General features: G+C 38.3%; 1 non-coding gene across 1 annotated transcript; it reads right to left on the reverse strand.

Moving 5' to 3' along the window:
- Positions 1-10520: 10520 nt before the first annotated feature.
- Positions 10521-10628, reverse strand: LOC112752840 (small nucleolar RNA R71). The gene has a single exon (XR_003177253.1). It is a non-coding gene; the product is annotated as a small nucleolar RNA R71 (small nucleolar RNA).
- Between the last annotated feature and the right edge of the window lie 1397 nt (positions 10629-12025).

A 12025-nucleotide genomic window follows, 5' to 3' on the forward strand; every position in this document is an offset into this window, starting at 1 on the left:
AATAGGGTCCAAAATCGCCGCCAACGAATTCTGCAGATTATGCAGATCGCACATGTCACGCGATCGCGTCATCCCTGCGGACGCGTCATTCGCGCTTTTCCTCGCCACGCGTTCGCGTCGTCCACGCTACCGCGTCGCCAGAGCTTTTCCAATCCGCGCGGCTACGTGAGCCATGCGGCCGCGTCACTGCGATTTGCTCTCCTTCGCGCGGTCGCGTGAGCCATGCGACTGCGTCACTTCTCGCTGGTTATCTCCTCAAATTCTTGTGTTCCTTCCATTTTTGCTAGCTTCCTTTCCAATCTCCAACTCATTCATGTCCTATAAAGTCTAAAACACTTAACACACAGATTACGGCATCGAATGGAATAAAGGAGAATTAAAATTGAATAATTAAAGTCTTTAGGAAGCAGTTTTCAAACAGGTAATAAATTCCGGGAAGAAATCTAATATGCATGCTAATTTAATGAATAAGTGGGTAAGGATCATGATAAAACCATACAATTAAACACAATATAAATCATAAAATAGTGGTTCATCATTCATCCCACAAGAACCTTCTTGCTTCATTGATTAGCTTCTTTACTTGTTCCTTGGAGAATTCTTGAGGAATTTTCTTTCCCACTTTGTAGTTTGCTATGTCCGCAAACCAAGGTGCTCGTTGAATCTGCAGTATGTGTTCATCCAGAAAGCTTTCATTCACTGGGTGAGATGCTTCGTGAATTATTTCCAATGGCAACCTTGATAAGTGATCAGCAACTTGATTTTCACTACCCTTCCTGTCTTTTATTTCAATATCAAATTCTTGTAGGAGCAATATCCACCTGATAAGTCTTGGTTTAGCATCCTGTTTTGACATCAAATACTTAAGGGCAGCATGGTCAGTATAAACTACAGTTTTGGACCCTATCAAGTATGATCTAAATTTATCAAATCCATAAACCACAGCCAATAACTCTTTCTCTGTAGTGGTGTAATTCTTTTGAGCTTCATTCAACACCTTACTTGCATAATAGATGACATGATGTAGACTTCCCTTCTTTTGTCCCAACACATAACCAATTGCAATGTCACTTGCATCACACATTAGTTCAAAAGGTAGTCCCCAATCTAGGGGTGTGATGATTGGTGCAGTTGTGAGTCTGTTTTTTAGAGTTTCAAAAGCATGCTGACAGTTTTCATCAAAAACAAAAGGGTTATTAATCATCAACAGATTGCTTAATGGTTTGGCTATTTTTGAAAAATCTTTAATCAACCTTCTATAGAATCCAGCATGTCCTAAGAAACTTCTAACAGATTTCATATTAGTTGGTGGAGGGAGTTTCTCTATGATCTCCACCTTTGCCTTGTCAACTTCTATCCCTTTCCTTGAAACTTTGTGACCAAGAACAATTCCTTTAGGCACCATAAAATGACACTTCTCCCAATTTAGAAATAAATTGGTTTCTTGGCACCGTTTTAAGACAAGGGTAAGATGATGCAAGCAGGTACTGAATTTTTCTACCAAAAACAGAGAAATCATCCATGAAGACTTCAATGAATTTTTCTACCATATCTGAGAAGATTGAGAGCATGCATCTTTGAAATGTGGCTGGAGCATTACATAATCCGAATGGCATCCGTCTATATGCGAAAATTCCACAGGGACATGTGAAAGATGTTTTCTCTTGATCCATGGGGTCAACTATTATTTGATTATAGCCAGAGTACCCATCAAGGAAGCAGTAATATGTATGACCGGCTAGCCTCTCAAGCATCTGGTCAATGAAAGGGAGAGGGAAATGATCTTTGCGTGTGGCATCATTCAGCCTCCTATAGTCAATACACATCCGCCATCCAGTCACAGTTCTTGTGGGAATAAATTCATTCTTTTCATTAACAAAAACTGTCATCCCACCTTTCTTTGGTACCACTTGAACTGGGCTTATCCATGAACTATCGAAGATAGGATAGATGATCCCTGCATTCCATAGCTTCATTACCTCGTTCTGGACAACTTCTTTCATTGCAGGATTTAGCCTTCTCTGAGGTTGAACCACTGGTTTGGAGTTATCTTCCAAGAGAATTTTATGCATACATATTGCAGGGCTGATGCCTTTCAGATCATCAATGGACCATACTAATGCACCCTTGTGAGCTTTGAGTACACTAATGAGTTCTCATTCTTATTTTTTTGTTAAGGAAGAATTGATGATCACCGGGAAGCTCTCTGATGTGCCAAGAAATACATACTTGAGATGAATGGGTAGAGGCTTCAGTTCTTATTTTGGTACTTCTTCTTCCTCTTCTTCTTTCACCTCTTTTCCCATGGAAATCCCAGCTACTTGTTCTTGTATTATCTCCTGATCACCTTCTTCTTCTAGCTCATGCTGATTGGTCTCCAACATTTCTTCCAGTAAACTCTCTATCAAATCCACTCTCATGAAGTCTTATTGTTCAGGAGGGTGTTGCATTGACTTGAAAACATTTGTGACCATTTGATCATTGTGCACCCTGAAAATCATTTCTCCTTTTTCCACACCGATGATAGCTCTTGCTGTAGCTAGGAATGGCCTTCCCAGAATGATTGAATTATTTCCTTCCTCTTCAGTATCCAAAATCACAAAGTCTGCTGGGAAGATAAACTTCCCAACCTTCACCACCAGGTTTTCCATAATTCCGTTGGGTGTCTTAATTGATCTATCAGCCATGACCAATGACATTCTGGTGGGTTTAAGTTCTTCTATGGCAAGCTTTCTCATCATTGAGAGGGGCATTAGGTTGATACTGGCACCAAGGTCACAGAGGGCTTTGTTAAGAACCTTTTTGCCAATGGTGCATGAGACTACAAAACTCCCTGGATCTTTGAGCTTAGGTGGGATGCCCCTTTGGATCACGACACTGCATTCCTCAGTGAGCAACACAGTCTCCTTCTCAAGCCAACTTCTCTTCTTGTTAATAAGCTCCTTCAAGAATTTGCAATATAGGGGCATCTGCTCCAATGCCTCAGCTAAGGGAATATTTATCTCCAACTTCTTGAAAGTCTCAAGGAACTTATGAAAATGTTGATCCTTTGCTTCTTTGTTGAATCTCTGGGGATATGGCAGTGGAGGTATAAAGCTTTTCTCTGCTTGCTGCTTTTGTTCCTTGGTTGGCTCTCCCTTTTCTTTGAGCTTCTCTGGAATATTCTTGCTTGCTGTTACCTCCTCATCATTGGCTTCTTTTTCAACCTGCTTCTTGTCATCATCCTTTGGCTTCTTGGTTGCTTCTTCATTTTTCACCAAGATCTTACCACTCCTTAGCTGTATGGATTTGCATTCCTCTTTTGGATTCGAAATGGTATCACTTGGTAATGAACTCAAGGGTCTCTCAGTAGCAAGTTGCTTGGAAATCTGTCCAATCTACCTCTCCATATTTTTCATGGAAGCCTCCTAATTCTTTGTTGTCATCTCTTGGTGCTTCATCAGTTTATCCATTAAGATCTCTAAATTGGTAATCCTCTGAGAGTCTTGTGAGGTTGGTTGGTTGTGGGTTATTGAGGGTTGAGGGTATGTGTTTTGGTTGGTGGCTTGGTTATTGGATGGATGATGGTTAGAGTTGGGGTAAGTGTTTTGTGGTTTTATGTATGTGTTTTGGTTATTGTTTTGCTGGTTGTTGTGGTTTGTGTTTTTCCAACTGTTTTGGTTTGAGTTTCTTTGCCATGGTTGTTGAGTTTGATTTTGATTGTCTCCCCATCTGAGGTTGGGGTGGTTCTTCCAGGAGGGGTTATAAGTGTCACCATAAACCTCATTTGTCCCAGCATTTTGATTCTGCATATACTGGACTTGTTCTTGCTGTTGATCCTCTTGAGTTTCTTCATTTGTTCCCCATGTGGATGTTAGTTGGCTTGTGTTGACTGCTGCAACTTGGAGGCTTTCCATCCTTTTGGCCATTTGCTCAAATTATTGTTGAATTTGCTGCTGCATCATTTTGTTTTGAGCTAAGATTGAGTCCACTGCTTCCAATTCCATCACTCCTTTCCTCTGTGATGGTTGGCATTGCCTTTGGTGAGCAAAGAAATACTGGTTGTTAGCCACCATATCAACAATATTTTGGGCTTCCTCTGTAGTTTTCATGAGTTGCACAGAGCCTCCTGCTGAAGGATCCAAAGCCTCTTGAGATTTCAATGTCAACCCTTCATAGAAATTCTACAATCTGTCCCACTCACTGAACATTCCAGGAGGACACTTCCTAATTAGAGCTTTGTATCGTTCCCATGCCTCATACAAAGGTTCAGCATCCATTTATGTGAATGTTTGTACTTCAGTCTTCAATCTAATAACTCTTTGAGGTGGGTAAAACTTGGTAAGGAACTTGCTCACTAGATCATCCCAATTGTTAATGCTGTCTCTTGGGAAGGATTCCAACCATTGAGTAGCTTTGTCTCTGAGAGAAAATGGAAATAATAACAGCTTGTAGATGTTAGGATGCACTCCGTTAGTTTTGACAGTGTCACAAATCCTCAAGAAAGTAGACAAGTGTTAGTTTGGATCTTCAAGTGGTCTTCCTCTATAAGAACAATTGTTTTGAACCAAGGTGATGAGTTGTGGCTTTAGTTCAAAGTTATTTACATTAACATTTGGGGTAAGAATGCTACTCCCACAATATCTAGGATTTGCAAATGTGTAGGAAGCCAAAACTCTTCTCTGTGGTGGATTATTGTTGTTATTGGCTGCTCCTTCTGGTGGATTTGGTGGATTTGTTAAGTGTTCCTCCATATCTTGGAACTCTTCTTCTGAATCCTCTTCTCCAACAATGTTTTTCCCTCTTTCAGCTCTTCTTAATCTCCTGAGAGTTCTTTCGTCTTGTTCACAAAAAGTGGGTATAACTCTCCTTGTACCTGACATACAACCAAAGCATAAGAATCACACAACACCAGAAAGGCAATTACACTTCAATCCATTGCTGAAGTGAAATGTTAATTGGCTTAAGCAAAAATTCAAACAGTTAGTGTGTTAGTCAAAAATTAAAGAAACAGAAAAGAAAAAGTGCTTGATCTAGATCTCCACTTTACTTAATCATTGTCAATCTAATCAATCCCCGACAACGGTGCCAAAAACTTGATGTGTGGAAAACGATCCAACACAAAACTCACCGGCAAGTGTACCAGGTCGCATCAAGTAATAATAACTCACATGAGTGAGGTCGATCCCACAGGGATTGAAGGATTGAGCAATTTTTAGTTTAGTGGTTGATTTAGTCAAGCGAATCAAGTATTGGTTGAGTGGTTTATAATTCGCAGAAACTAAATTGCATGAATTGTAAAGGGAGAGGGAAGAATTACAGTAAATTAAAGAGAACAAGAAGTAAAAGTGCTAAACCTTAAAGTGCAAGTAATGTAAATTACAGAAACTTAGATTGCAAGAAATGTAAATGACTGAATCTTAAAGTGCAAGAAATGTAAATTGATTGAATTATAAAAGGGATTGGGAGCTGGAATTGCAGAATTTAAACAACCAGAAGCAGATTACAACAAACAGAAGAACTAAAGATGAATTGAATTGCAATAGATTTTAAACAGAAAAGTAAAAATGCTTGAGGAACGAAAATAGAAAAACTGATGCTTAATTTGTAGCAATTAAAAAGGATGTTGAAGATCTCAGGAGTGGAAGAGACTAGAAAACAAGTCTAGATCTCAAATCCTTCCTTGATCCAACAAGACAATTGCAAAATGAAAATATAAAAGTAAATTGCAGAAGAAAAGAAAGTTGGAAGCAGTAAACAGAATTTGAATTATACAGGAAGTAAACAAGATCAAGGTGAGATTGAAACAGAAGTTCTTCAATTTTCCACCCAAGATCCAAGACAAGAAGTAAAGAATGCTCAAACAAGAACAAGGAAGAAGAGAGATCAATCCTCCTTCCCAATTCTCTAAGATCCAAATTCATAGTAAAAGCTCAAAATTACAAAAAATGAAAATCAAAAGGAAGCCAAAAGTGAAGAGTAAAAAGTTCCAGAGGTTAAAAGTTTTTTTCTAAATCAAACTAACACCTATTTATACACTTCCTAATTTAGATCTAAGAATTTGGGTGGGCTTTAAAATTTGGTGAAGAAATGAATTAAATTGAATTTTTAGTGAATTTTGGCCCAAATGCACCTTCCAGGGGAAAGCTCAGTTCAAATACCAAACTGAGCCCCCAAATGTTGCTGTCCGTGTCCAATTTGGTGTGCGTGTCCCAACCTTGCCGTGTTGCTTGACACTAGAGCTCAGTTGGAATTTTGAACTGAGCTCTAGTCTTGGCCGTGTCATTTGTGCGCATCATAGCCCCCTTGGTGTGTCAAAGTGTGCGCCAAAATGTGGAAGAATGGGGGGATGTAGTCCTCAGTTGGGAAAACCAACTGAGCTCCTCATGTGTAGCACTTTGCTTGGGACCTCAATCTCCCAAGTTCGAATCCTGGTGGAAGCAAGTGGAGGCTATTTTTCTTGGAGGAGTTGGACGCTCCTCCCTTGCTTTCCATGGAGCTCCTTGGTTCGAACCCTTTGGAATGCATCTTGGCTCATTTTCTTGCAAGCTAAGTAGCGCTCCTTCCTTGTGTTCCAAAGAGTTCCCAAGTTCGAATCCTAGAGGAAGCATCTTGGTTTATTTTCCTTGCAAGCTTGGTAGTGAGGGATCCTTTGGAGGAGACATTTTGGCTAATTCTTCTTGATTTTCTTTGCAAAGAGCGCTCCTTGCCTCCCTTTGGTCATTGGTTCAAAACTTGGTGGCTTCCTCCCTTGGAACTTCATCTTGATTTAATTTTGAGAAGTCCCCGACAAAGCTCACTTAGTGAACTGAGCTTTATACTATTTCCTTGCTTTCTTTAGTGCTCAGTTGACTAAGTGAACTGAGCTTGGTGCCTTGCTTTCTCCCATTTGTCTTTGTGAAGCTCAGTTTGCTTTCTCAACTTAGTTTCCTTCATCCTCAATGTTACCACGCTTTTTCTTCCCTTGGGCATGCTCCTTAAGCCACACTTTTCTTATTTTCTTCTTTCTTCACCTACAAGTAATCAAATCAACCAATCAAAGTATCACCAAATTCACAAGGTTTATAAATCAATTAATTATCAATTAAATTTAGCTTAAACCTCATGATTTTGTATCAATTAAAGGGTGGTTGATTGATTCTAAGAAACCATGCAATTCCACTCCAAATTACTTACTAACAATGCAAGAAAGTGCATAAAACCTAATAAAAACAAAGAAAAAGACTAGCAAAAATAGGCTAAGATGACTTGTCATCAGTGGGCCTGGAAGAAGATTTCTGCATTAATTACTTATTTCTGTAACCCTAGGCTACTAGTTCTCTATAAATAGGACCTTTTGCTATTGTATTTTCATCTTGGTCGTTCTGGTTCCCCCTCCGGGGCCGAAGCCAATGAACACTATTATCACTTTTGTATTTTCAACGGTGGAGTTTCTACACACCATAGATTAAGGTGTGGAGCTCTACTGTTCTTCATGAATTAATGCAAAGTACTATTGTTTTTCTATTCAAATCAAGCCTATTTCTTCTCCAAGATATACTCTCGTACTTAATTCAGTTAAGTCAGAATGAAGGGGTGACCCGTAGTCATTGGACGACAGCTGGAGTATATTCTCTTGGGTTTCTAATCTCAGATTAAATCCTTCATGGTATAGGCTAGAATTGTTGGAGGCCATTCTTGAGATCCGGAAAGTCTAAACCTTGTCTGTTGTATTCCGAGTAGGATCTAGGAAGGGATAACTGTGACGAGCTTCAAACTCGTGAGTGTTGGGCATAGTGACAGACGCAAAAGGATCAATGGATCCTATTCCAACATGATCGAGAACCGACAGATGATTAGTCGTGCGGTGACAGCGCATTTGGACCGTTTTCACTGAGAAGACGGGAGGTAGCCATTGACAACTGTGAAACCCAACATACAGCTTGCCATGGAAAGGAGTATGAATGATTGGATGAAGGCAATAGGAAAGCAAAGGTTCAGAAGGAACAAAGCATCTTCATACGCTTATCTGAAATTCTCACCAATTAATTACATAAGTATCTCTATCTTATTTTCTGTTTTATTTATATTTTAATTATCAATTCTCCATAACCATTTAAATCTGCCTGACTGAGATTTACAAGATGACCATAGCTTGCTTCAAGCTGACAATCTCCGTGGGATCGACCCTTACTCACGTAAGGTTTATTACTTGGACAACCTAGTGCACTTGCTGGTTAGTTGTGCGGAGTTGTGATAAAGAGTTGAGATTACAATTGTGCGTACCAAGCTGTTTGCACCATTGATGATCACAATTTCGTGCACCAAGTTTTTGGCACCGTTGCTAGGGATTGTTCGAGTTTGGACAACTGACGGTTCATCTTGTTGCTCAGATTAGGTAATTTTATTTTATGTTTAAGCTTTTTACTTTTTATTTTCGAAAAAAAAGAAAAAAAATATTTCTATTCTGTTCTTCAGAGTTTTTAAGAATGAATTCTAGAGTTTCATGATGATTTGTTGAAGTCTGGCTGGTTGTGAAACCATGTCTAAACTTTTGGACCGAGGTTTCAACTTGTCATCATATGGGCTTATTGATTTCTATCAATTTTGCTATTGAAAGTAATGACCTGCTAAAGCTTGGCTGGCCATTGGCCATGTCTAGTGTTTTGGACCGAAGCTTTCATTGAAGGCTTGGCTGGCTAGTAAGCCATGTCTAATTCCTGGACCGGAGTTTTAGACTAACATTTCATGATTCTTGGAATTCTTATTAAAAATTTTGAATTTCCTTATCTTTCTCTTTTTCCAAATTAATTTTCGAAAAATTGCAAAAAAAAATTTCTAAAATCATAAAAACCAAAAAAATTTATGTTTCTTGTTTGAGTCTAGTGTCTAATTTTAAGTTTGGTGTCAATTGTATTCTCATAATTTTCGAAAAATTACATGCATTCTATTCTTCATTGATCTTCAAGTTGTTCTTGATGATATCCTTGCTCTGATCTTTTATTTCTCTTGTTTTGTGTGTTTTATTGTTTTTCATATGCATTCTCAATTTGTTAGTATCTCTAATATGAAAATTTCTAAGTTTGGTGTCTTGCATGCATTGTTTATTTGATCTTAGTTCTTCATGATTTAGTTTCATTTTGTTATTATTCTCTAAAAATTCATAAAAAATTTTAAAAAACTATGTCTTTTCAAGTCAATAATACAGAGAATAGAAGATTCAGAACATTCAACAGAGGAATTACACAGAAAAAGCTAGCAATTTTGGGCGTTAAACACCAGAATGGATACCATTCTGGGCATTTAACGCCAGGATGGCACAAGAGGGAAGATTTTGTTTTTAATTCAAATCTTTTTCAAATTTTTATAATTTTTCAAAATCAAATCTTTTTCAAATCATATCTTTTCAATCATATCTTTTCAAAATCAATTTCTTTCTATTTTTTTTTACTATTTTCAAAAATCCTTGCTAACAATTAGATATGTGATTCAAAAATTTCTTCCTTGTTAAGAAAGGTTCAATAATTGAATGTTAGAATCATATCTTTCAAATTTCTTGTTAGTCAAGGCATTAATTTTAAAAATCAAATATTTTTAATTGTTTGTCAATCATATCTTTTTAAAACCAGATTTTCTCAATCATATCTTCTCAACCACATCTTTTTCAAAAATAATTTTCAATCATATCTATTTTATTTCTGATTTCAAAATCTTTTTCAAATTCAGTTAACTACTTTCTCAATTTTAATTTTCAAAAATCACCAATCGATTTTTTCAAAATTTCTTTTAATTATTTCAAAATCTTTTTTTTATTATTTTCGAAAATTCTTCCCCCTTCTAACATTTTCTATTTAAAAGACTAACTCCTCCTCAATGTGCAATTCGAACCCTATCCCTCTTGATAAGTTTGAATTCTCTCCTCTCTACCTCCTCCTTCTATTCTTCTTTTCCTCTGACACCTCAAGGAATCTCTATACTGTGACATTGAGGATTCCATACTTTCTTCTTCTCTCTTTCATATGAGCAGGAGCAAAGACGAAGGTATTCTTGTGGAAGTTGATCCTGAACCTGAAAGGACCTTGAAGAGGAAGCTAAGAGAAGCTAAAGCACAACTCTCTGGAGAGGACCTAACAGAAATTTTCAAACAAGAAGAAGCCATGGCAGCCGAAAATAACAACAATGCCAACAATGCAAAGAAGATGCTTGGTGACTTTATTGCACCCTCTTCTAACTTCTATGGAAAAAGCATCTCACTTTCTACAATTGGAGCAAACAACTTTGAGCTTAAGCCTCAATTATTTTCTCTAATGCAGCAGAACTGCAAGTTTCATGGACTTTCAATGGAAGATCCTCATCAGGTTTTAGCTGAATTCTTGTAAATCTGTGACACTGTCAAGACCAATGGGATTGATCCCGAGGTCTATAGGTTTATGCTTTTTCCCTTTGCTGTAAGAGACAGAGCTAGAATATGGTTGGATTCACAACCTAAGGAAAGCCTGAACTCTTGGGAAAAGCTGGTCAGTGCTTTTCTGGCCAAATTCTTTCCACCTCAAAAATTGAGTAAGCTTAGAGTGGAAGTCCAGACCTTCAGACAGAAGGAAGGTGAATCCCTCTATGAAGCCTGGGAAAGATACAAGCAATTGATCAGAAGATGTCCTTCTGACATGCTTTCAGAATGGAGCATCATAGGTATCTTCTATGATGGTTTGTCTGAACTGTCCAAGATGTCATTGGACAGCTCTGTTAGAGGATCTCTTCATCTGAAGAAGAAGCCTGCAGAAGCTTAGGAACTCATTGAAATGTTTGCAAATAACCAATTCATGTACACTTCTAAAAGGAATCCTGTGAATAATGGGACAAATCAGAAGAAAAGAGTTCTTGAGATTGATACTCTGAATGCCATATTGGCTCAGAACAAAATATTGACTCAGCAAGTCAATATGATTTCTCAGAGTTTGTCTGGAATGCAAGCAGCAACAGGCAGTACCAAAGAAGCTTCATCTGAAGAAGAAGCTTATGATCCTGAGAACCCAACAATGGAAGAGGTGAATTACATCGGAGAATCCTATGGAAACACCTATAATCCTTCATGGAGAAATCATCCAAAGCTCTCATGGAAGGACCAACAGAGCCTCAACAAGGCTTCAACAACAGTAATGGTAGAAGAAATAGGTTTAGCAATAGCAAGCCTTTTCCATCATCTTCTCAGCAACAGACACAGAATTCTAAGCAGAGCCAATCTGACTTGGCAACCATAATCTCTAATATAACTAAGACTACTCAAAGTTTCATGACTAAAACAAGGTCCTCTATTAGAAATTTGGAGGCACAAGTGGGTCAGCTGAGTAAGAAAGTTACTGAACTCCCTCCTAGTACTCTCCCAAGAAATACAGAAGAGAACCTGATAAACCCATATTCCATGAGTTCTTTTGTGCTTAATTTGAGTGATTTATTCAATCCTCCACCTACTTATTCATATTAACTGCATGGTTTTACTTTCCCTTCCTTATTATGTCATATTGTGAAAAACATGTTTCCTAAGCTTTAAAAATTAATTATTTTAATTACCTTTATTTCCATTCGATGCCGTGATTAGTGTGTTGAGTAGTTTCAGATTTTCTAAGGCAGAATGACTTAAAGGATGGAAAAGGAAACATACAAAATAGGAAGGAGAAGGCAAAACAGAGCTTTAAGAAAACTGGTATCCACGCAACCGCATGGACGAAGCGATCGCGTGCCAAGCACGAATCAACAGCGACGCGGCCGCATAACTGACGCGACCGCGCGCCTTAAGCAGAACGCACATGACGCGGTCGCATGACTGACGTGACCGCGTGGTAAGGAAAAGCTCCGAATGACGCGACCGCGTGACCCACGCGGACGCGTGACAGAGGCCACGCACCAGAAATTGCAGAAAATGCTCATAGCAATTTCTGAAGCCCTTTTTGGCCCAGATCCAAGTACAGACAGCATAGACCAGAGGTTATAAAGTGCGGGAACGCATCCATTCAAAGAGAGCTCGCATATATTTTATTTTTCAATGATTTAGATTTAGTTGAGAGGGAGA

This window comes from Arachis hypogaea, chromosome 15, assembly GCF_003086295.3.
Source record: "Arachis hypogaea cultivar Tifrunner chromosome 15, arahy.Tifrunner.gnm2.J5K5, whole genome shotgun sequence".
Classification (NCBI taxonomy): domain Eukaryota; kingdom Viridiplantae; phylum Streptophyta; class Magnoliopsida; order Fabales; family Fabaceae; genus Arachis; species Arachis hypogaea.